The sequence below is a fragment of the Chionomys nivalis genome, chromosome 8, assembly GCF_950005125.1.
Source record: "Chionomys nivalis chromosome 8, mChiNiv1.1, whole genome shotgun sequence".
Taxonomy (NCBI): Eukaryota; Metazoa; Chordata; class Mammalia; order Rodentia; family Cricetidae; genus Chionomys; species Chionomys nivalis.
The window spans coordinates 7,953,557-7,978,598 of NC_080093.1; the positions used below are offsets into that span (position 1 = coordinate 7,953,557).

The 25,042-nt window shown below is 41.9% G+C and overlaps 1 protein-coding gene across 4 annotated transcripts in view; it reads right to left on the minus strand.

Moving 5' to 3' along the window:
• The window catches only part of Add3 (adducin 3), a 107,377-nt gene extending 83,139 nt beyond the window's left edge, over positions 1 to 24,238 (minus strand). For 2 of the 4 annotated variants that reach the window (XM_057777403.1, XM_057777400.1), the window contains exon 1: positions 24,023 to 24,238. The gene's annotated coding sequence lies outside the window, so the exon portion shown is untranslated. Of the gene's footprint in view, positions 1 to 21,688; positions 21,948 to 24,022 lie in introns of those variants that run through there. The other 2 variants (XM_057777404.1, XM_057777401.1) reach the window with 2 other exon arrangements.
• Positions 24,239 to 25,042: the final 804 nt, after the last annotated feature.

Consider the following 25,042-nt stretch of genomic DNA (forward strand, 5'->3'; position numbering starts at 1 on the left):
ATCCAGCTCAATACGCTTATTTTATCCCATTGTTCCACTCCTACATTCTGTCTATAGAAGGCCCTTCCTTGTGTGGTTGGTCTCTGGAGTCCAGGATTTGATATTGCTGGATTTAGCAGAGTCCTGAAGAACTTTCAGGGATGGATCCCATGATGAGAAGGACGTGCTCACAAGGCTGTCGGTAACCTCAAGTCCCTCTTGAAAACATCTGAGGCGTTCTTGCCACAAGCACTAAGTGTATAAAATAGGTAAGGCACAAGTAAACAGTCAATTTAGCCGCTGTGTAATACTACTCCAAAACATGTTGTGCAAGGTAACATATACAATTTTCTTCGAATTTTTAACATGAAAACATTAACAAATCATTAACATTTGAGCCACTCACCAGGTAACAAGCAGGGGGTAGAGGGTGGCCTGGAGGAAAATAAGTTAATGATCCTAAGTGGTGACCAGCCCATATAATTTGGCAATGATATTTTTATTCCTTTACCTATTGTACCATGTTTCATACCAAACTATAGAGAAAATTAAAAATATAATGCATAGAACATAATATTGGATCAGAGAACACTAGGATTGAAGATTTTATGTAATATACCTATATGAAAAGTGCTCAAAGAACAGAATAAATTCATTTTTGTCACCTGTCTTCAAGAAGGCTGATCAGCAGCAAGAACCCATCTGAGTGGAACAATCATTTCCCACTTTGAACCTTATCCTGGGAAGATTACAGAACAGAGAGGCAGTAGCTGTATGTTGGTAACAGTCCCCAAAAGAGCACTTGTTATACAAGCTGGCCAAACATGTCGGCTGGAATATTCTGAAAGCCTGAAAATCCTGAGCCCACACTTCCCACATCTCTCCAGCTCCCATTTGTAAGGAGCACAGCATGGACTCTTTCCTTTATGGCGGCATTGTTCAACAGAAATAGATGTGAGCCACAGAGGCGTATGCATGCTTCTAACCTTCTAGTAGATACATTAGAAAGCAAACAGCAAAAGCAGCGGTAGTGATGTGTACTTATAATCCAAGCCATTGTGAGGCAGGCGCCATCATCATGAGGTCAAGGGTAATCTGTGAGAGTCCCATCCAAAAAAAAAAGTTAAAAGCAATCACTTAATTTGTATGGGGGTTTGGGGGCGCACTCTGTAACCTGTGTGCAGGCATGCCTGCCCACTCAGGTACATGCTGAGGCGAGAGGCTAATGTCAGGATATTTTTCCTCAGTGGGGTCTTTTACTTCCCTATTTATTCATTTTTGAGGCAGTCTCTAATTGAACCTGGGACTTACTGCTTTGCCTAGATGGGCTGACTGATGAGACCTGGGGAACAGTCTCCATCACTGCACTTCCTACCCCAGCACTGGGATTACAAGTTCAATTTTAATGTATTAAACATTGCATAAATGTATTAATTTTAATAAAATGTATTCATTTCAAAGAAACACCAAAAGTTCACTTCAACAAATAATCAATATTTTAAAATTAAGGTATTTTACATCCCTTTTCTATAATCAGTCTTTAAAAATCTACTGTGTACTTTACAACATTTCAAATGTCCAACAGTCACACGGATGTGGCTAGTGGCTGCATTTGGACAGGAGAGCACTGCAATTAGGCAGCAAGCATGAGCCCACTCCAAAGAATCTCTCCTATCTGGTAAGTTTCAGTTAGGCCACTTCTGGCAATTTATAATTATTTCACAGATCTCTTTATGTCATCACAAGACCTAACTACCTGAGTACTGTCATGGAAAGACTTTACATCCAAAAGCTGCCAGAACTGTAGACTGAGGAAGGGATGTTGGTCACATCACTCAATGCCAGTTTTAACTGCTCACTAGTGGAGCACGTTCCTCCAATTAGGTTCACCCTTAGTGCAAAGGTACACTGTTAGGAGCCCTCCTTAAGGAACTTCATTGAAATGCTTTGGAAAATGAGGTACAATAATTGCAGGAAACTCATCTACAAAGTTCAGCGGTACCCCATACATTTGGATGCTCTACCTTAGTTATGCTACGTATGTTAAAGCTCAACCAAAATGCAGACAGCTTTCCATCAGCAAAGAAAACTGTTCATACGGCTTGCTTGTCTTCAATTCAAGAATGTGTTCAAAGTTTGTAAAGTATAACCAGATGTTGTTGGAAAACAACTGGATTATCAAGCATGACTGATCATCAGGAACAATACCAGAGATGAGGTCTACACACTGGTGAGGGGAAAGTTTTTGAAGAGTTCATATCTGATTCAACAATCATCTATTTGGAACTCTCTTGCCCACATTTCAATATTTTGGATTTTTAAATAAAATTTCCAAGGTGCATGACAAGTCATAAATATAAGTGACTGAAAATACCCTACTCGTTAAACAAATTCTGAACACATCATACAGCTAAAGTCATAAAAAGTCACCATTCTGTCTAAAAATGTGAGCTGACGTTAAAAGTCTACAGAAAGCAAAATAGTAAATTATTGCTAATCCAATGTCACCAAGAGACTGTTTTTCTCTTTTAGAAAAGTTTTCCTCCATTCAAATTTCTACACTGAAGAGTCATCAGAACAATCCGCTACTCTGTAAACTAACCTAAAGGAAAACACACTGTGCCAAACACAACAGTCCCTCCGACAAAAACTTCACAAAGAGTAGAATACAATGGACTTGTATCTTATTTAAGAAAAAAAATGAAGTTTTGAAAACTAATGCCTTTTGTCTTAAGCATTTGAAACAAATTTAGCAGCAAACAAATACTATTGGCTAACGGGATAAATGCATTGAAATTAAATTAAAATCAGTGTCTTACTATATGCAAAACAGAATATGAACAATTTTACATCATTACTTTCTGAGCTTGTCCTTTAATAATACTGACTTAAAATCTCAATATTGCCAGGTGCGGCGGTGCACACCTTTAACCCTAGCACTTGGGACAGAGGTAGGCAAAGCTCTATGGTTCACATAATAAATGCCAGGCCAGCCAAAGCTACTCAGTGAGAACCTGTCTAAAACAAACAAATAAAAAATAAAAACAAAAAAAACCCCACCTCAACCACAAAACTTACAGCTTACAACTACTGACTGGCAGTCAGCTTAGGAACAGGCCAATATTCTTACATACACTACATTCATTTCATGCTTGCTTCCTCCTCCTTCCTTCCTCAGTAGAATTATGCATAGCAAGCAGGAAACATTTGGTCAATACATTTATTGTAAAACTATGTACTGTTACTATACTTATACTTCACACGTCACATTCATGCCACCTTCCAAGCAACGGGAGAGGCTTTCTTGATCCCAGGTCTCCATTTGAAGACGATGGGAAGGCTCATAGATGTCTAGCTTGCTGAAGGCCAGCAGCAATGGAAATCAAATCTAATGTCAACAGCAGTCCTTTTAGATACACGTGACGGCTCCCACCTGTCATAGCAACACTTAGGAAGCTGAAGCAGGCTCTAGACCAGTCTGAGCTGCAGAGTGAGACCCCATCTGAAAACACAGGGACCAAGGTCTGTGTTCGTGCATATAGAGAATGCACGTCACATACTGAGCCATCTCTCAAGCCTCAAAATACATTTTAGTAGCTAAAATTCTCTCTGATAAATAAGCTTAATCACAAAACTAGACTTTAAAACACTAACATTTCTAACATGACAGATTTCTTTCTTTACTGTGCCTTATGTAATAGCTCACTTAGCATAAAATAATGGAAAATTGGGGTCAAAAGTTCTATAATCTATTTCACTCAAACAAATGACCTAAAACATTTCCTTTGCTTTGGAGGAGTGCAACTGTTTCTTATTTAAATATGTTCCTTACAAAAAAAAGTCAAGGCAGCCAAATTCACCCAGTTCGGATTTTGAATTTTCAATATAATGTTCCTAAACATGTCAGAAACATTTACCATATACATGACTTGCTTCAGTGGTGAGTATACTAAATTGGAACAATACACAGAAGATCAGCATGGCTTTTTGTTAAGAAAACAAGAAAGTTCATGACAAATTCCAGATACACACACACACACACATACACACACACAATTATCCAATTCAATGAAAGACTTAAGAGCTGAAGAAAAAGCTAGATATTATTTCTTGAAAAGGAACCTCTAAGCCCAAGCAACTGAGTCTCGCGTGGCACAAACCCTGCTCTAGGGAAGGTCAATGGTAGAACAAGCCCCCAGCTCAGAACTGCACCAAGGGGTTCCCTTCTCAATACAGCACTAGCACTGAACTGCAAAGGACATCCAGCAGTGAGTCACACGGCGCCAAGGTCACTTCATAATCACTGAGTCCTCTACCTGTGCTTACATAGGAGAGAAAGCCCTGGGACTCTAGACACTCCTGTTCCTTACTTCCCTTTCCCCAACTCTGAACGTTTCAAAGAAGTCTTGTTCCTGTCGCTATAAACCCCAAGTAAAAGGTAAACCTTTAGCAGACAGACTCTCAAGTCCAGAAAGCGAGACATAGAGGTGACCTCTACCAAGTGTCTGCCCACTGGGGTGGAGGGCCCAGGAGTCCTCGCTCTAAAATAATGGCCAGAGATTCTGTGCCCCTGCCTCAACACTAGACACTTGAAGATTAAACATAATTAATGCTGCAAAACATAGACCTTAAACTTTTTTTTTGTTTGTTCTTTTGAGACAGGGTTTTTCTATGTAGCAGTTCTGGCTGTCCTGGAACTCACTTCATAGACCAGGCTGGCCTTGAACTCACAGAGATCCACCAGCCTCTTCCTCTTGAGTGCTGAGATTAAAGGTTTGTGCCACCACCATCGGCTAAAACTTTTTTTAATCCACCAAATACAGGGTATGACTTAGAGTATGAGTGCAAAGTAACTACAACGAAACCCTCACCTCCAATACCCTCTGCCTTGAGAGGAAGGAAGGAGGGAGAGAGGATTTCAGTAGAAAGAGATAAAGACGGGCCTTCCCATAGATTTGCTTGCTTGCTTGCTTCCTTCCTTCCTTTCTTTTTTTGATTTTTCAAGACAGGGTTTTGCTGTAGCTTTGGAGCCTGTCCTGGAACTAGCTCTTCTACCTCCCGAGTGCTGGGATTAAAGACGTATGCCACCACTGCCCAGCTAGATTTGCTTCTTAAGGAGCAATATATTTGACGGGTTTAAGCCGGAAAAGTTTTGATTCAGACAGAAACCTTAAAGGAAAACATCTCTAGAATAATGTACAAGGGGTATTGGAGTCATTCGGTGAGGACTTTTCACTGTTTTAACATTTGTGCCTTACAGACTTCGTTCCCTATTTCTTACTCAAAAGTAATTTTAAATACTTTAAAATGAAATTGATTTTACAAACGTTTGGTTAAAATACTAAGTTTAAATTAAACTTAAATCTTATTTTAGAAACAGTTGGGGTACCTTTTATACTTCTGACTTATTTTCATTATATTTTATGCTCATAAAATATTTTAAGTTTTATGAAGGATGTTTTTGGATAAACAAGTTATTTCGAACTTTATATGTATGTAAGTCTAAGCATCACATGTGTAGTGCCTATGGCCAGAAGAGGGCATCAGACTCCTTGGAACCGAAATAACAGGTAGTTCTTAGGGCCATGTGAGTGCCAAGAATTGGACTCAGGCCTTCTGCAAGTGCTCTTAACCATTGAGCTATCTCTCCAGCTCCCACCCCTACAACATTATTTAATACTTAAAACTTTTTAAAATAATTTACAAGTTAATTTTGTGAAACTCAGCAGTTTTTCCACAGTTGTAAAATCACAATGTCCTTTACATGTCTTAGTATAAAGAAATACATTAAGAATGCCCAACCTATAACAAAGCTATCAGAAACATCAGAGGAACCAAACCTTATACTAATTGTTTCACTATGTAAATCATGTCATTTTATTGGGTTAGAGCCTCCATTAAATTTACAAAACAAAAAAAAATGATTCTGCATGTGACTTTTGTCTTTTCTAGTTAGCTGCTTCTGTGTGTCACCATCTGTTTACTCCTAAACTTTTAAGAGGAACCACTAACTGCAATCAAAGAAAACCTTCCAAAGGACACAGTGACTGCCTACAGTTCTGATGTCACAGACATGGCACACTGCAACACCTAACGCCTCAATTATTTCCTTTTTATTATTCCACTTCCAAAAGTCTAAAATGAAACACAAAAGCCTAACATGGGGATGCAGGTTCATTTGGAAACAAAAAGATTACTCCTTAGCAAAATGACTGTTCATCTATTTCTAAATGCACAAACGAGAACAAGTTCAAAGACTGTCGGGAAGGAAGAGCTGAAAAGTAGTCACACAGATTAATAGTCCGTTTCTAAATAAACTATGTACCAGAAGGAAGATATCGTCAAAACTTGCTCAATCTACCTAATTCCCAGTAGGACAGCTGCTATCTTTTCTCTATCACAAGTCAAGAGCAGTGAAAATGGGGTAAAATCATTAACTTTCTATTTACAGGGATTTTTAGCAAGTTACATGAATTTCTTTCTTCAAAATCTATGCAACACCACAGAAAAGATGTTTGTAGATTTTTATTTCTCGGAGTTCTAAAGGCTGGATAAATCAAGACCCAGAAGTTGTGCTATCTGGTGTTTGGTGAGGGCCAACTTTCTGCTCACAGCTTTAACCACTACACCCCATGCAGGAAGGCCAAGGTCCCTGGGGTTCCTTTTGTACGGTATTAATCCTATTCTTGTGGACTTATCCAAAAGCTCCACCTGAAAACAGTACCCCATTAAAGATCAGTCAATATGAGTTGGGGTGAAAATAAACAGTTTAGCACTCCTTTCTAATCCCAAAGCCATGGCTTCAGTTCACTGCTCATGTCTAAATGCTTCTAAACTCAACTCTACCAGCACCCGTTCCCTTCACTGCCATGACATTGTCACACCAATCTGACACATCCAATTATGGTTTTCACCAACAAAAACAGGTTTTATTAGAGTAAAATCTAAAGTTCCTAAAATACCACCACCCAAAGCCCTCGATACCAGAGTGCTCTCAACCTCACTGTCCCTCTCCCACACACCCACCCGGAGTTTCATGTGGCTTTGGGATCCCACTGCCTTGGCTCACAATTCACCTTCCTCCCTAGAGCGAGAATCCTAAGGGACCTATCAGATTCAAATAGAATGTCATGTCCTCCCTGAACAGTTTCTCCTCAGCAGGATAAGCAGCCCTTCTCCACCTGCCATTCCTTTTCCTTCTTTCCTTTATTTGGATATGACGTTGTAGCATAGGCTCACCTGGAACTCAGGATGCAGTCACACAGTCTGTAACTTGTGGCAGTCCCCCTGCCTCAGCATCCCAAGTACGAGGAAGACAGGAGTGAGCCATCTTGCCTGGGTGCACTTCCTTTATAGTCTTGGCGTGGCATAATTCTCAAGTTGGTGGTGGAGTCATAGCCATCAAAGAACATATCCTTTTCTAAAAAATTTAATTCTAATCAAGATATTTTTTCTAAAATTTAAGGAGTTAATTTTATGTTATATGAATTACATTTTGGCCAAAAAAAGAAAAGAAAAAAAGAACACTAAATGGCATGGTGGCATACAAATATAATCCCAATATATGGGAAATTAGGATACAGGGGGACTGAGAATGAGGCCAGCCCAGGCTACACAGTGAGATCTTGTCTCAAAAAGGGGAGGTAGTTCTGAGATGTAGCTCAGCAGTAGAGTACTCGCCAAGGATGACAACACACACAACTGTGTTTGGTTGCACACCTCTCTAATCTAGGTGCAGAAGAATCCGAAATCCAAGGTCATGCTCAACTCAATAAATTGGGAGGCCATCCTGGACTACAAGACACCTGAAAAGACCCCAAAACTGTAGTAGTGGTTGCAGTTGTAGTAGTGGTGGTGTTGGTAATAATAAAAATTAAACTATTAAGATAGATGGTATACAACAAATTAAAGAATCATTTCATGTACTTTCTAAACAGGTAAATCTTCAATGGTGAAATTTTTCAGTAGCTAAATATCATCTTGGGCTTGCCAGAAATATTGCAAATTGAGTGCTCCATATTCTTTAATTAAAGGCATGGAAAACATAAATCATCTTTATCGATTTAAGACCTCACAAACTTATTTATAAGCTGGCTCTGCTCCCCGAAACCCACAGAACTGATAACCATAGAGCCTGCTACTGCTCAACTAGCTCATCCCTAGAAAACAGGCATTAAAGAGATTCACTCATGACTTCCCAAGAACACCTCTTGATTTCTATTTGAATGAACTTAACTTCTTTAAGCAAAATAAGCAAAACCAGGTTGGATGTGACAATTTTTGTTTCATCCAACACTTTCCTGGGAGAGCAGTGATTTTTCAGAAATAAGGCTCACAACAATTGTTAGTTGTTCTTTATGGGCATATGAAGGCATGCAATACATTTTCCTGATACTTTCTTATATACTGAGGTATAACCCAGGGAGCATTGAGTTTGTTCTTTCAAACTGCCTATTTCAGTGACTTCTGAATACAGTCACGACATTGCAACCCTCACCACTATATAGTTCCAAACCTCATCACTCTAAAGGAAGCCTGGCATGTACCACACTCACTCCTTGACCTTCCTCTGCACCAGAGGAAGTGGACTCATAGAGCACATGTCTTTCGGTGCCTGCTTCTTCTCTTGCATAGGTTTGTCTGTCTCGCTACTTCATTTTACCTTACGATAAACAGTGTTCCATCTTACACATACACCACTCTATTTTATGACCAATTAGCGTTCTACTGTGGCGATATACTGCCCTTACTTATCTGTTTCTCAACTGTTAGATGTATGCTCCGCTACCACTTTTTGGCTATGATGAGTAATGCTTCTATGAACGCTGCTGTACATTTGTTTTGGTGGAAACATGTTTGTCATTTTTGAGTGTATAGCTATCAGAACTATTGGGTCATAATGATAACTGTTCCTATTTTTAACCACGTTAACTGAGAAACAGCCAGGCTACTCCATTTGCAATCATAATCATCCTTAATTGAGAATAACAATGATTTCTTTGTTTTTAATTTTAATTAAAAGTAAAGTATTTTACTTATAGACAAAAAGATATCCTTGGGTACTAAGTGTCATTTCAAGCCCTTACTACAGCAAAATTTTTCTTGTGGTCATTAAAGGGATTGAGTATGCATTCTGGTTTTTTGTTTTGTTTTGTTTTTGTTTTTCTGAGACAGGGTTTCTTGGTGGAATAGTCCTGGCTGTCCTGGAACTCACTCTGTAGACCAGGCTGGCCTTGAACTCACTGAGATCCACCTGCCTCACCACCACCCAGTGAGTATGTATTCTAGAAAAAAAAAAAAAAGGACATGGGAACCAAACTTACACTCAGTCTATAGCTAGGCAGGGACCTCCACTCACAGCAGCTTCCAAACTGCTAATGAGTCCTGTCTGCCAGAACGCTCTCAGATCAGGGTCCTGTTGTCACCCTTCCTTCTTCAAACTTCAGGATCAAGCTTGATTCTTCTCTCTCATTTATACCCCACAAGCTAGTTTTAAAATTTTGTTCGTGCTACCTTTAAAATATACCCAGAATCGTTGTGGGGGAGGGAAGATGGGAGGAGAGGAAGAAGAGGGAACTATAGGTGGTATGTAAAATGAACAAAAATATATACACACCCAGAATCCAACCCAATCTCGCCCCTTCTACCTGATAATCCCTCGCCCAGTTCACTGAATCGGCCTCTCTGGCAGTCTCCCCGCAGCCACACTTGCTCGCTGTGGGCTACTCTCAAAACACAGCCAAATCGTCTTTAAAATACATGTTAGCCCGAGAACCCAGACAACAAAAGGACTCTTAGAGAGACATACATAAATCTACATAGGAAGGAGAAAAAGACAAGGTCTCCTGAGTAAATTGGGAGTATGGGGGTCACAGGAGAGGGTAGAAGAGGAGAGAGGAGCAAGAGGGGGAACAGAGAAAGATGTATAGCGCAACAAAAATAAATGAAAAAAAAAGTCAGCCGGGCGGTGGTGGCGCACACCTTTAATCCCAACACTCGGGAGGCAGAGGCAGGCGTCTCTGGATTTGAGGCCAGCCTGGTCTACAAAGCAAGTTCCAGGGCAGCCAAGGTTACGCAAAGAAACCCTGTCTCGAAAAAATAAATAAAACAAAAAATATGTTAGATTGTCATATCTCTGCTCAAAGCCATCCCAAGGCTTCCTGTTTCCCCCTTCTCTCATTCTGTTTCATCCAGGCCAGCTATGTGGATCTGGAGGGCTCTGGGCTTGCTCCCTCTGCCTGCAATGTTCTTCCTCACATATCCACACACGCACCATCCTCTGCCTTCACATCTCTGTTCATGTGCCACCTTCTCAGTGAGAGCTTGACCTATTTAAACTGACGTTTACCCCACAAAGTTCTATCTCTCTCCCCTGTTCTACATTTCTCTACAACATGACATGTATTCATCCATTCATTTCCGTTTGTTCCCACAAACACAAACTCCATTAGACCAGAAGGGTTTGCCTGTTCTGTTGACTAAATCTTCAGCACTTAGAAGAGAGCCAGCACGTTACTAACTGCATAATAAATATTTGCTGAATGAATAAAGGAATGACTGGAAGGAAGCATCAAGCTGGTCAAAAAATGAAAACCTAAACAGAGGCCACAGCAACACGTACAAGAAAAAACACTAGTAAGCATAATACGATCAGGATGGGAGCTGAAAACAGCATTTCTGTAAAAACACACCAGTGTTTGTGCAGTGTGTTTCGGGAAAAGTTGCTCTCTTGGCTGTCTCATGTTATTGGAAAGGATCTGCTGCTGCTAAAGCTCCTGAGAAATCCAGACTCTCAGAGTTGACAAGCTCCTAAAACGATGATATCCTCTTAGTTGACACAGAGACATGAGGCCAAGGATTTGCATGGTGTCTGCTTTCTATTCGACCCACTTCCATGATCTTCACCCCATAGAGAGGTGTCTCCGCTACCTTGCAACCAAAACTACTAACTAGTGAGATCTGTGTTCTCTGCGTTGACAAGCATACCACTTTCAAGAACCTTAGAGTATGTACCACAACCCTTCACATATTTTAACATGTAGAACACCAAATATGCCTCCAAAAGTTATACTCTTTTTCAAGTAGTAAATTATAAGTATGGCCAAGTCCAAGTGACACAACTGAGACATTCTGGAACAGATAACTTAAACTCTAAAACCAGATGTTATTCTACAAACATTTTTAAATAGCTGTATCTCATGATATCACTAACTCATTCCATCCATCTATCCACCCTCCCTAAGAACAGTAAGACACAGACAGAACAGTTCTCTAGTGTCAACAAGTAAGAGTTAATAAATAGAGATTCTTTTTTAAAAAAAATACATGCCTCTTCCCCAAAGGAACACTGCTTATTCAGTGTTGGAAATAATAAGGAGTCCTAAAGTCTTCTGCTGATGCCAACTTTACTAAGCAATATGACTCTCAGCTGTTTTGTAAGAATGCCCCTCTGAGCTGCTATTTTCATGTGGGGTCTGTGAAAGCATTTCACAGCTCCTTCAACAAATGTCTACGTGATCTTCATTACACCAGCACCACACGACCATATTTGACCACCAGCTAGAGAGGAAAGTCCCCAGCACTACTGTGTGTTGTGACCTCCTAACCCTTACACAGAGATTGTAAGGTACAGTTAAAAATGATTTCCATCATGCTATAGGAAAAAGTCATGGACAGGAATCTCTCCCCAGAATCCTTCTGGTCTTTCTAACTAGTAAAATCCTAACTTCCTTTTAGGTCCATTCTTACCCCCTTTCTAAACACTCTATGAAGTTTTCTTTTCTATGGAGTCTGTTTTCTGTGCCTGTCATCCAGCATCTAATACATACTAGAGCCAAGTAACATCTTTTGTACTGTTTCCGTAGCTGCTTTTCCTAATTTTAACAGCAGAAATCAGAATCTCAAGGAGTTATGCTTTCCACAATCTACAGTTTTCTAGCTGCTTATATGGTACAGTGTCAGCCCTTACATACGAAAGGGAAGTCAGCAGCTCTAAAGTGGTGACTGAGTTACATGCAGCATGACTGTTGCTGAATTACAATGTCAGAGGTTTTAGTTAGGGCTGGAGAAATGGCTCAGTGGTCAAGAAAACTGATCTCGCAGAGGACCGGGGTTCAGTTGCCACATAGGATAGCTCATAACCGTCTGTAACTCCAGCTCCTGAGTATCTGACACCTTCTTCGGGCACCTGTAGACACCACATGGGCATGTACAAATACACACACATTTTTTTTTTTTAAAAAAAGTCTTTAGTTATATCAAGACAATGATCTCCAACTTTCTAAACTAATAAGAATGTCTTCTAAGGGTAAATTATAGAAAATAAACAAAAATAGCACAAAAGAGTAAGCAAGTCATTTGTTTGTTTTTGAGACCAGTCCTATGCAGTACAGCCCTGTCTAGCCAGAACTCTAGATGTAGACCAGGGTCCAACCTGTCACAATTCTCCTGTTTCTGAATCTCAACTTTCCACATCCTGGTTTTCCAGGCTTGAGCCACCACTTACACACAATATGAATCTCCTAATTGGATGACTCCATGAATTTAATAAAATATTACTTTATAGATGACATACAGTGTATCATATTTAATGGTGTGCAAAGTGTACTTGGTATGCACAAGATGTTGAGGTTCCCCACAGAGTCTCAGACTTGCACGCAGGTGAATGTTACTGTGCTGTAGACACGAGCTATCTTGGTCCTACTGCAAGTACAACCACCTAAAAAAATATTTAGGAGGATGAAAAATGTGGGGCTGGAGAGATGGCTTGGCATTTAAGAGAGTATACTCTTCTTGAAGAAGACCCCAGTTCAATTCCCAGTAGCCGCATCAGGCAACGACCTGTATCTGCCTTTAACTCCAGTTCTGGGGGATCTGATGCCTCTGGCCTCCTCAGACACCTATATTCACATAGATTCATACACACACACAACTAAAGATTAAAATAAATGATACATAAAATAAAGATAACTAATAAACCCCTAATTTTCTGTTCCTTCCCATAAATAATCCCAGCAGAAACCTGTAAAGTAACTCACCTTCCCTTCCCAGGAAGTCATGTGCTTTAGGCACAGTGGCTAGGGCATGTGAAACAACTTACTTCACAGCTAAACAAACTCTTTGTGTTGGCTTAGAGAAAAGAGCAAAAGGAACAAACAAACAAACAGTACAGAAAAAAACAGAACACTTCAAAACCTACTTCATGAATACTTCCTGATTCTAGTGAAAATTCAACTGTTTACCCATCTGTTTACCCTTTCAAAAGAAAATCTTTTCCAGTGAAGACAGAAATATTCTATTCCTGGTTCGAACCTTCTGTGCAGTCGCTACAAGGACATGTGTAAACCTAGGAACACCACAGAATGGTGTTTAGGGACAGCTTTGAGTCCCTGAACAACTCCTGACTGTAAGCTTGTATGAAAGCCTTACTAGACTTCAGATAAATGTAATACTTTAACATGATTCTGGCGGTTGTTAAGGGCTGATAAAAATGGCTCCCTAATTAGTTACATAATGAATATAGAACAATCGAGGGTATTCTTACAGTAACAACTAGTTACATAATGAATACAGAGCAATCCAGGGTACAGTGTGACAGTTTCAAAGCAGCTGTCAGTGCCCTTCTCATCTGGCCAGGACAGGTTTGCTCCAGGTAGCCCTGCTGACCTTGACAGCTTTTTCTAACTTCAGCTCTCTCCACTCCTGCTACTAGTTCCAGGAAGACAGGAAAAAAAAAACCAAACCCAGAAGATAGCTAAGATACCTTAAAAACAAAAAACTAAACAACAACAACAAAACTCCTCTTGGAATCGGTGAGTTCACTCAAGTAGGAATCACTGCCTTAGACATTAACATAAAGAACAAACTTTGCTACTATTTGCTGCGGCTGTCAATAACCAGACCTACTAATAAAAATACCTCAAAAATAATTTTGTTTACCACCTAGTTTATTAATTTCATGGCTAGACTGTTTTTAATATCAATCCAACAACTTCTTAGGGTTTCTTCTTTCCCATGCATTCCGACAAGTGCTGAGTTAGTTCTTCATTGTGTGTTCAGACCTCCTGCTGGGGAACATAATTAAATTAAAGCAGGCAACAATTCCTCTTGGTACTCAGAGCTTTCCACACCCTCCAAATGAGGCCAGGCCTCGTTTTTTCCAGAAACTGGCCTGAGTTCTGCAGGAAAAGCTCAGGTGCTGCTCAGCTTAGTGCTGGCCATTCAGTAGATGGCACTCTTCTCTTCAGGGTCAAGTTAAACAAGCTCCGGGAGGTATGTGCTGTGACATTCAGGTATGACAGAGACAAAGCAGGAACTCCTTCTTCAAAGCACTTCACTGATAGTCAAATTTCTCCTGTAATGTGTTCATCAAACCAAGGGGCCCAGCCAGAAACTTTAAAATAGCCCAAGCATGTTTTCCTAGCATGTGTAAAGCTTGGGGTTTGAGTCCCTGCCCTATAAAGAGCCCAGGGAAATTGAGATTATTATGTACATCAAATGCAATATACAATCACTAACTTAAGTGACTACTAAGTATTCAGTTTCTCAGAGCCTTTACTATGGCAAGCAAGTACGATTTTCTTATTTGGGCATAAAATGCCCCATCCCTACTGCATTTAGGGATAGTGGTGATAGTACATGGCTGGTGACTAGGTCCTTGTCTATGATGCATTTTTCATTAGGGTAACTAATGATTGCAGAGTACTTAGGGAACTATGATTTTATCACTATCAATATTTATTAGGACAAAGAAACACTGATTGAAAATCAGCTTTAGGGGCTAAAGAGATAGCACAATGGTTAAGAACACTCACTGCTCTTCCAAAGGACCCAGGCTCAATTTCTAGTGCCCACACGGCAACTCATAATTGTCTCTAACTCCAGTTCCAAGGGATCCAATACCTTCACACAGACACATATGTAGGCAAAACATCAATGCACATAAAATTAAAATAAACCATTTTTTTAGAAAACAAAATAAGCCTGGTATCCAACTAAATAGACCAAACATTTTGATACAAAACTGTTACAGATCTAGTTTTGTAAAAATAAAATGTTTAAAGCAATGTGAATTTCTCATTCACTGGTGATATTTTACTTTAATAAAGAATGGCTGCTGGGGGACAATGGTCTTTTATCCTGTCACTTGTATTATTTTTAATAAAATGCTGATTGGTCAGAATATCATGAGAAAATGCATCATTTTAGCAGCTGGTACCCCAAAACCCAAATCTTATAGTAGCGCTGAATGGCCCACTGATATCTCCCAGTAGGCTGATAATTATTATAAGTAGGCAATTTTTTCTCTTTTTCTTGTAAAGGTATAGTGAAGAAACAATCCTTTAAATTAATAAGTTTGAGAGGCCATCCATTTGGTAACAAATGGCTCGGGGGGGGGGGCAGGAAGATGGTTCAGTAGGCAAGGCTCCCACACAAGCCTGAGAATCTGAGTTCAATTCCTAGTGCCCACAGGAAAAGCCCGTGTGTGTGTGTGTGTGTTTGTAGTCCCAGTCCTGAAGATGGAAACATGAAGATCCTTGGGGCTCACAAGGCTAGCTGGTCGGTCAGCCAGCCTAGCGTATTTGACAAAGCCCATTTAGTTCCTACTGTGAGACCTTGCCTGCAAACAAACAAGCAAGGTAGACAGTTCTTGAGGAATGACACACAAAGTTGACTTCTGGCTTCCATATGCATACACACATATGTGCATATGAACATGTGTGCATACATGCAGGTATGTGAACACATCCAAAAAACTGCCCCCAACTATTACGTGAAGAGTGAGGTTTTCACACTTTTGGTTTCAGAGATCCTTCTGTGAGATCTAAAAAGCAAATTAATTGTGGACATGGAAGAAACTCTAGTATCATCTCCAGGCTAAAGCTAGTTTTCAGCAGTTACATAGGAACCGACCTGAGGGAAAAAGTTTCCTTTCCCTAGGAGAGAGAACACCGCCCTGACTAAGCAAAAGGCACGCTAGAGGCAACACACCGGTGGCTCCAACGCTTAAGAAAAGAGCAGTGTATATGGCAGACGAGCAACGGACTGACAGTGCCATGGCCAATCTCCTTCCCTCTCCATCGTCCATCTGCCCCAGACCATGAGCAGTAATGAAGTCCCACTCATCAAGCTCTAGTGCCCAATCATAACTCCACTTAAGGTCCCACTATTGCCTTTTCCCAACCACTTCCTTGGCTATCATCAGACTGGCCCTGTAGAATCTTTTTTTCCATGACAGTGAAAATAGAAGAGTCATAGAGCTAACCGTCATGGATCTCATTTCTAAAGGATTAAAAGTAGTGTTTTTCAAAGTTCCATGGGGTAGGGAACCCTAAATATATTTCTTTAGACATACCAAGTAAACCTGTCTTCTCCATCATCTTTCAGCTGTGGCACTCAGTCATCCCCTTAGAACAGAAGTTGAGAATACTGTATGGTAAAGAAAGAAACACCACCCTTGCACAGAGTGAGTGGAGCCACTGTGGAAGACTCCACACTAACTCTGATGACCAATTACAGACACAAACCAAATCCCCAAGGTCAAGGGAACTGCTCCAACCTGACTGATTTCTATATTGTTGGAATTTCAGTCTAATAGCAGGTAATCAATCAGCCACCAGCCTCAAGAGCTGAGCTGAATACGCCTACTAGCATCTGTGAAGCCCTCTCCATTTTTATATAAGGACAGCATTTCTTGGTGTATGGGGAGTAAAATATCACAAAATGAATTTAAAGGAGATGGCTAAAACAATAATGAGTTCATGCATATTACTCAGAGTAAGTTCTGTTTGTAATTCAGTGCTTGCCTGATATCTACTTGCCTTTAATGCATAATGTAGGCATTAAAATTATTTTAGAGGCTAAGGAGATCACTCAGTAAAGTGTTTGTCATCAAGTACAAGAACCTGTGTTTGATCCTTAGCACACATGTAAAAAGCCAGGTATTGGACCCAGCCAGATGATTCAGTGGGTAAAGGTACCTACCTTCAAGCCTGACAACCTGAGACTGATCTCTGGTGAAGGAGAAAATTAACAACCCGGTTGTCTTCCAACCTCCACATTGTACTCAATGGAACAAACATGACCACACAAGTACATACAAATAAAAAAATGTATAATTTAAAAACACTAAAAAAGAAAAAAGAAAAAGCCAAGAATTGGTATGTGCCTATAATTCCTGTGCTGGCAAGGTAGTGCAAGATTGATGCCTGGGGCTTGTTAGCTAGCCAGCTCTACCTAATGCACAAGCCTCAAGTCCTAAACATGATGAGGCCAGGTATGGTAGTGCATACCTTTAATGGCAGCAATTAAGAGACAAAGGCAGGCAATCTTTGATTTTAAGGCTAGCTTGGTCTACAGCGGGAGTTCTAGCCAGGGATACACAGTGAGATTTGTCTCAAAACAAACAAACAAAACAGAGCAAAAACAAAGCAAGGTGGTAACTTCTGAGAAATGATAGCCAAAGTTGATCTCTAATCTCCACATGCACACATTGCAGTGCACCCAAACCCTCAGAGTATGTGTGCACACATGCGCACACACACATACAAAACAAGCAAAATAAATTTTATCAACACATAAACATGTATGTACACACTTGGGACGCTGGTTTTAAGGATATTATGTTACCGCCCTACATTTCTCAAATATATTTTTTAACCTTCAGTTGGTTATGGGAAATATCAGGTATGTCCACTGCCCCTCAAAACAATAAGCTTTTAACCTGATATCCAAGTTACAGTCTTGCTTGAGGAAGTAACGTTCCTAAATGTTGGCCAGTGTGCTTCTTACATACCAGTATCTTTATGACCAGTTTCGGGGAATCTGAAACACAGATTTCAAAGCTCATCTTCTATCAGTGAGTCTTCACACTTCCAGCTAGGCTTTAACTAAAGCCGACTTTGAAGAAGGAGTGAAAGTATAAGGTAATGAGGTGGGTCCTTTAGATCCCGCCTCTGTATGAAGCTGTATGCTGAGCCTATTCATGTTCATTTTAGCACAGTTAAGATTCATCTATTAGGTTACCCTTTCAAGACGCAAACTTTCAAGCACTGCCCTTTAAAATCAAAGATCAGGGCTAGAGACAGGACTCAGACGGTGGAGTGCATGCCTAATAGGTACAAGCCCTTGGGTATGAATCTCAGCACCAAGTAAAAATGTGTGTGGTGGCCTGTACCTCTAACCCTAGCTCGGCAGAGGCAGGAATATCATCCTCAGCTACACAGTGGATTCGAGGCCAGCCAGAGCTACATGAGACTGTGTCTCAAAAAGAAAGTACGTCCACTTTATACTTTCTGTTGATCATGATCATTAGGGACCATCAGGCAATTCTGAAAGCCAGAATCATTCTTCACGGATGAAGAATTCTTCATCTAGGATGTTCTTCACTAAGTGTAGTGAGGCAATGTCCTAGAAGGAGCAAAGGGGGTTCTTCTTGCTGAGACATTCAACCAAAAGAGTTGACGGAAAAAGAGACTCTGAGTATCATTATCTGTGCTTACACCAAGGCTTTAGGGTAGACTAAATAGTATTTTTATAACATTCAAATGTGCTTCAGCGATGCAATTAATTAAATCTTGAACTTTGAGACTTGTCTAGCTATGAAGACCAACATTCTTTTCTTTTTTTGGTTTTTCGAGACAGGATGAAGACCAACATTCTTTTAAAACACATGGTGCTAGACAATGGTCACACACGCCTTTAATCCCAGCACTCAGGAAGCAGAGGCAGGTGTGATCTCTGTAAGTTCGAGGCCAGTCTGGTCTATAAGAGCTAGTTCCAGGACAGGCTACACAGAGAAACCCTGCCTCTAAAAGAGCAAAAACAAAAAACAAAAGCAAAACAAAACAAACAAAAACAACAACAAAAGAACAAAAAAACCAACCAAACAAACAAACAAACAAAAAAAAAACAAATAAACTGCAAACCTCTTTTGCTTAATATTTTTTTAATTGTTGGTACTCAGTAAACATTTACTGAATGAAAAAATAAGCAAATACATTAATTTTACTTGAAAATAATAGAGTCCCAAGTAGACACACACAGACCCCATATAATTTACCATCTCTAAATGAAATTACAGCACATCTTACTTATTTTAGAGGAATACATTCCAAGACCCCAGTAAAAATCTAAAATCACAGGTATATGTATTCTATGGTTATTTTTAGATAAAGTTTTATATATAAATTAGACACAACAGGAATAAAATAACTAATATACTGTACTGTTATAGTAATTAAAACTTGTTTTTTATGAATGATTATTCATTTCTGAAATTTTCCATTTAATATTTTAAAACTATATTTGACAAGCAGTCACTGAAATTCTGGAAAGCAAAACTGCAGATAACTGAGAACTCTTTATATGCATCTAGCAGATAACAAACCTTCTCCTTCCAAATCAGTCAGGGTGAGTATTCTAACGTGTGTACTTCAGAGAAGATTTAATACAGGCAACCATTACAGTAAATCTCAAACTGTCTTGGCTTTCAGCCAAGGGAATTAAACCAATGACAAAACCCAAAGACCTCCTAACAATCCCAACTATAAATACTTGGCATGGACCCTGAGTTCAGACCATAGCACATTAATGTAAGAGACATGAAATAAAGTATTAAAGTGCTTGCTCATTTAGAATCTCAGTTATGTGACTCAGTCTGTGATTGTTCAGCAACTGTCAAATTGAACTTGAATAGTTTCACTTAAGCGTACATTAAAAGGAAAGACAGCACTGTTGGTTAGACATGTTAAGATTTCCTATTCAAATTCTACATGGCTAATTTTCCCAAAGGAATGTAAAGTAGTGCTAACTATTAATTATGGCAAAAAGTGTTCAAGGTGAGAAACAGACCAGTAACTTGTGCATGTCTTTTGAACAGTCTACACTTCTTCTAACTAATGGATTTCTTTTAGCATTTCTCCCTAATTTTATGCTGCATGAAGTTATCAGCAAGGGGCATATCAGCTCTCTTTAATAATTCCAAGCACAGCTTGGGTATCTCCTAATTTATAATTAATCTGTTTGATATATCAATCACGATGGTGAAGCAAACTATAAAAACTGTTGCACATTCTTGAGCAAAACTCACATTCATTCCAGAAAAATATTATTGATAAAAAGGTAAGAAAGAGTAAAGTACAATGTAATTTTCTCATTCATCTTTAATCAGTGACTAAATTTTACATTCTGTAAATACCCTCTTATCATGCAAAATAAATATTTTCAGGGGTCATGTGATCATCTATATCATATGCCAAAACTTTACCAAACATTTCCTGATATCATACATGCAAAAAGCTGCACTGTATTAAAGTCTCATAACCAAGTACCCAAAGAACTCCTTAAATTATCTTTAACATTCTAAGTAGATAATAAATTGCTGGGTTTTTTTTTTTTTCTTAGCAACTATTGCCAACACGCCAACAGTCCTGGCCAATTTTAAGTTAGCAGAAGCTGAACTCTATCTTTAAGGAGGTGGAAGAATTGTAGAAAAGTGGCCCTCCCCACATTACTCCTCAGTACAGTTAATCTGATCAACTTTAGGAAAAACTGAGTTACCATGCAAGTAAGGACAATGCAAATGAGATTTAGCTATAAATTTTTTCCAAAAGTGTTGGAAAAGAAACAATTCTATCAAAGCGTCAGCCCTATACCTTAAATACACAGGTCATTTCAAAAAGACACATTACCCTGTCCTCTCCCTAGAATCTCCTAAGACCCACATCAGTACATTTTCAGCACGCTACAGATGGGAGTCCATTCCAAGAAAAGGCAATCTCCTTGCTCACTATAAAATTTCATAATTCATCATAAAGAGCTCACACATGTTAAGGTAGTTCATCCCAAGCCGGAGTCTTATCGATACCTTCCCGAGCCTTGCTCCTAATCCTCGCCCAAAGCCTCTTGGCTGAGTTAAATACCACACCACTCCAGCAAAGTCAATTCCAACAGCACATGTGCCAAGGATATTTAGTGGTTTTCCTTACACTCCCAGTTTAAACGGGCACCTACTTGCAATTAAATCTCTGCAACAAAAAAGTTCACCTGAGGCCATTCTTACCATTTTAATAGAGGCCTGGTTTATACTACCTGTCGTGGCCTTGCCTCAATTATTACAAACTTCCAAAGAGGTTGGAAGGGTCCCAAACAGCAGGAAACCAAACCTGCTGCCAGCTCGGCTGTCACCCCACAAAGAATACGTAACATGTATGCTTGAAGGGGTAAAGTGTGAGTGTGTGCGAGCGTGTGTGTGTGTGTGTGTGTGTGCGTGCGTGCCTACTACGTGTGCTGGGGAGGGTCGCGCTGATTAAAGTGTTTGAACAATTTCAACTTGTGACGGAAGTTTCTTGAACCAGGAGGGAAAAAAAAACCCCAACAAATCAACACCGTCTCCTTCCACCTTCAGCAAGCGCGGGAACCTCCCACCGTCCCCGCGCGTACCTTCGGGTCAGCAAGAAGGCAGAACAGGCTTCTACAATCCCACGCCCTCGCGTGGGGGGAGCCGGGGGTCACCGGGGAGAATCGTGGCCCACGCTGCGGACCCCGAGACCCGACCTCGCTCGCACCGCTGCACACCGACCCCTCGCCCCCACGTCTGCGCCCCTCGGCTCGCGCGGGGCTCGCCTTCCCGCCCCAGACACGGCAGCAAGAAGTCCCCTCGCGTGGCAAGCGCGGCGGGACCTCCGAACCCCAGCTCCAGCAGGATTACCTCGCAGCGCAGCCGGCTTTGTGCCCCTCCGGGCTGCAGCGGCCGCCAGGTCAGCCGCAGCCTCCTCCTAAGCGTCGCTCAGCTCCCGAGGAGAGGGCCGGGAAGGGAGGGGGCGTGGAGAGGGACCTGGACGCCGAGCCCCCGGACGCAGGAAGCGGCGACACCTGGTCGCTGGCGCGTCTACTTCTCAGTGTTTCAAAACAGATCATTTAAACCCTTTCCTCTCCCTCCCGCTCCTCACCCGGACGACCGTTACCGGTAGGCGCCTCACGCTCTGGCGGGACCAGCCGAACTACCCCCGAACGTCCTCGGCCCCGCCCCCCTGGGCCCCGCCTCCACAGGGCCTGTGACTCCGCCCCCTAGAGGCTCGGCCCTCTAAGCCCCTTAGTGCCCCAAAGGCCCCGCCCCACAGGTTCGAGCGCCTTGGCCCCGCCTGCCGTAGGCCACACCCAAGCGCCCTTGATTCCGCCCCCCTACAGTTTTGACCCTCCTAGCACGCCACTTCCACGCCCCGCCCCACAGGGGGTCCGAAAGCCCAAGCCTCGCTTCTTACAGGCCACGCCCCAGGTCCCTTCACTCCGCCCCGTGCAGGCTGGGCCCTCGAAGCTCACGAGCGTGCCCCTGGCTCCGCCCTTCTTTCCCCCAGCTCCGCCCCCGAGCGTCCAGGCGCCGCTTCCAGGAGGCCACGCCCACAACAAGCTCTCGCGCTCCCAGGCCACGGCCCCCGTGCCCCGTGCGATCCCTGGCCCCGCCCCTCGAGGCCCCCTTAGGGCTACAAGCTCAGTGCGGTGGGGGACCCTATGCGCTCTCCGAGGGCCTGCAGAGGGGCGGCTGCCTGCCGCCTCTGCAAAGTCTTCCTGCCTCGGTGCAGCTCCGATCCGCTGCCGGAGAGGGAAACGACCCCTACAGAAACCCGATTGAAAGCGGGAGGGTAACGCCTCGGAAACATCTGCCTCCCCCAGTCCGAACATGCTTCCCCCACCCAACGATCCTGAGCCTCGGCTTTCAGATTGAGCCTCTGACGCCCACAGAGGCTGCTGGGGTTGGCCGGGGCGGCACTACACGGTTGGACCTCCGCATGTCCCCACGCAGGAGGGGCCTTGATTTTCTCCTCAGCACACTGGCGTCTGGGGGAGTCTCCTGCCTCCACTCAGTTCCACAGAGGGACAGGGCAAGGGCCCTTAATTCATCTGGAGCAGCCCAAAGTCTGCACTCCTCCTTTGGCCTCTTGCGTCTTAAACCTTCTGAGAGCTGACCTCTCGGGAGATGAGAAGTCTAGGTTCGGCCATCAGCCTTCAAAATTAGTCTGAGGCCAGGCAAACTTTGCAACACTCGTTTGCAGAGCTGGGGATCCCTCCACAGGTGACACTGGGCTGCCACCCTCGCCTCCCAGACATGTTTCTCACTCCAATCTATTCTCGAAATAGCCCTCCAGGCACACACTCTCCTCCGCCACCCTCCTGCACACTTGCCCTCCACTGCACGAATTCAGCCTCAAGCACACTGCTCCCAGCGCCATTCTAGTGATTCCTGGTCCCTAGGGTTAACCCCACCCCAACACACAGCAAACTTCATTCTCCACCCTTATCTCCCGTCCTTTTCAAGGCACTGGCGACAGGCCACTTCATTTCCTTCCTCATCTGCAGACTCTCTTCCCCCTCAAATACTTCACGTCAGCCCTCTCATCTTCATGCCCTCTTCCTCTAAAAATGTGCTAATTAAAATGTAGTTTCCTCTGCCCACATATGAAGTGTGGCAAACGAATCCCATTCTTGGCACACACTGCAGTTCATTTATCCTCCTTTTCTCTCGCCACTGGACTAAAGCTATAGAAATTTTAGTCAGCCAGTATCACCCATTTTCTTTCCAAAAAGAAAAAAGAAAAAGAAAGAAAGAAAAATCCCTTACCATGCCTTATTAATTTTAAGTACTCCTCAACAATCGTGGGGAAGTCTTGCTAAGGCTCAAGGAAAAAACGATATTTAGGAAACGCTCAGCCTGTCATTTTATTTGCCATTTAAAAATATCTGCAGTGTTTGAGAGAGATTGGGAGTGGCTGGGTTTTCTTCATTTAAAAAGAAAAAAAATGCTTTGCATGTATCAAGGTTAGCCTTTTTATACATAGCCAAAAAAAAAAAAAGTACTGTAGGAGCATATATCATGTAATAGTCTCCACCACACAGGACGTATGCCAGACAGAGCTGTAGACCCCAGCCCACCTCCAAAGGACGACAGATCCACACAACGTTTTAAGCATGGCTGATGAAGAGCGCATTCCACGACCATTCCCTTTTCCCACGGCTCCTGAACAAAACGGCTAAGAGATGTGCTTACCTGCAGACGATCCACAGCCCCTTTGCGTGCAGGCGAGCCGACGTGTGTCTGTCTTCCCTGGCTAGGTGTGGATTCTGCAGTGCTGCACGGGATCCCACTGCAGCCGCGGAGCAGCGGCGGCGGCTGCTTCTCCCAATGCTGAGTAGTAAAGTGTGTGACTTAGAGACTCCACGGTTGCCGTGAGGCGCTTGCTTAGAAGAGAGGAGGCGGAGGAGGCGGAATCTTTCTTAAAGGAATGGGTTTGGTTTTTCCTCTCCACTGTTGCTTCATCAGATGAAAAAAAAAAAAAAAAAAAAGGGTGGAATCAGGGAGTTTCTCTCTCTCTCTCTCTCTTTTTTTTTTTTTTTTTGACTGAGCAAAGCAATACAGCTGTGGGAGGTCAAGGTTAAAATTAACCGAGAGAAGGGAGCAAGTGAGTCAATGGGAACTGCTAGAAGCACTAATTTTAAAGAGCCCTCTCGCCTTCAGTATTGGGGTTAATTGCCAAAATAAAGTTGTGTGCCTTGAAATGGGTAAACTTCTTGTGCTAATATTTAATTTCCAACCACTGTACTAAACAACCAGAGAGAGGCTATTTAGTATTTACAACAAGCAAAGAATAATGTAAACTTCATGTGAGTGGTGACACCTATAGATATACCTGAAACGTCTAACATACGTGCGTGCGCGCACGGCACACACACACACATACACCTTGAGAAGGTACTCTTTTGTTGTTGTTTTTGGAGAAGGGTCTTACCAGGCAGCCTTGACTGGTCTGGAACTTGCTATGTAGCCCAAGCTACCAGGCTAGCTCAAACTCACAGAGATCTGCCTGCCTCTGCCTACCAACTTCTGTGATTACAGGTATACACCACTGCACCCAGTTCTAATATATTGTTTGATACTGGCATTTGGTACCAGAAAATATATTATTGCCAGATTTCAATGTATACTTCCATGTTATAAAATCACAATATTATATACAAAATAAAATATATCTAAAATATTTTTAGAAAATGATCTCAGGGTATACTATGT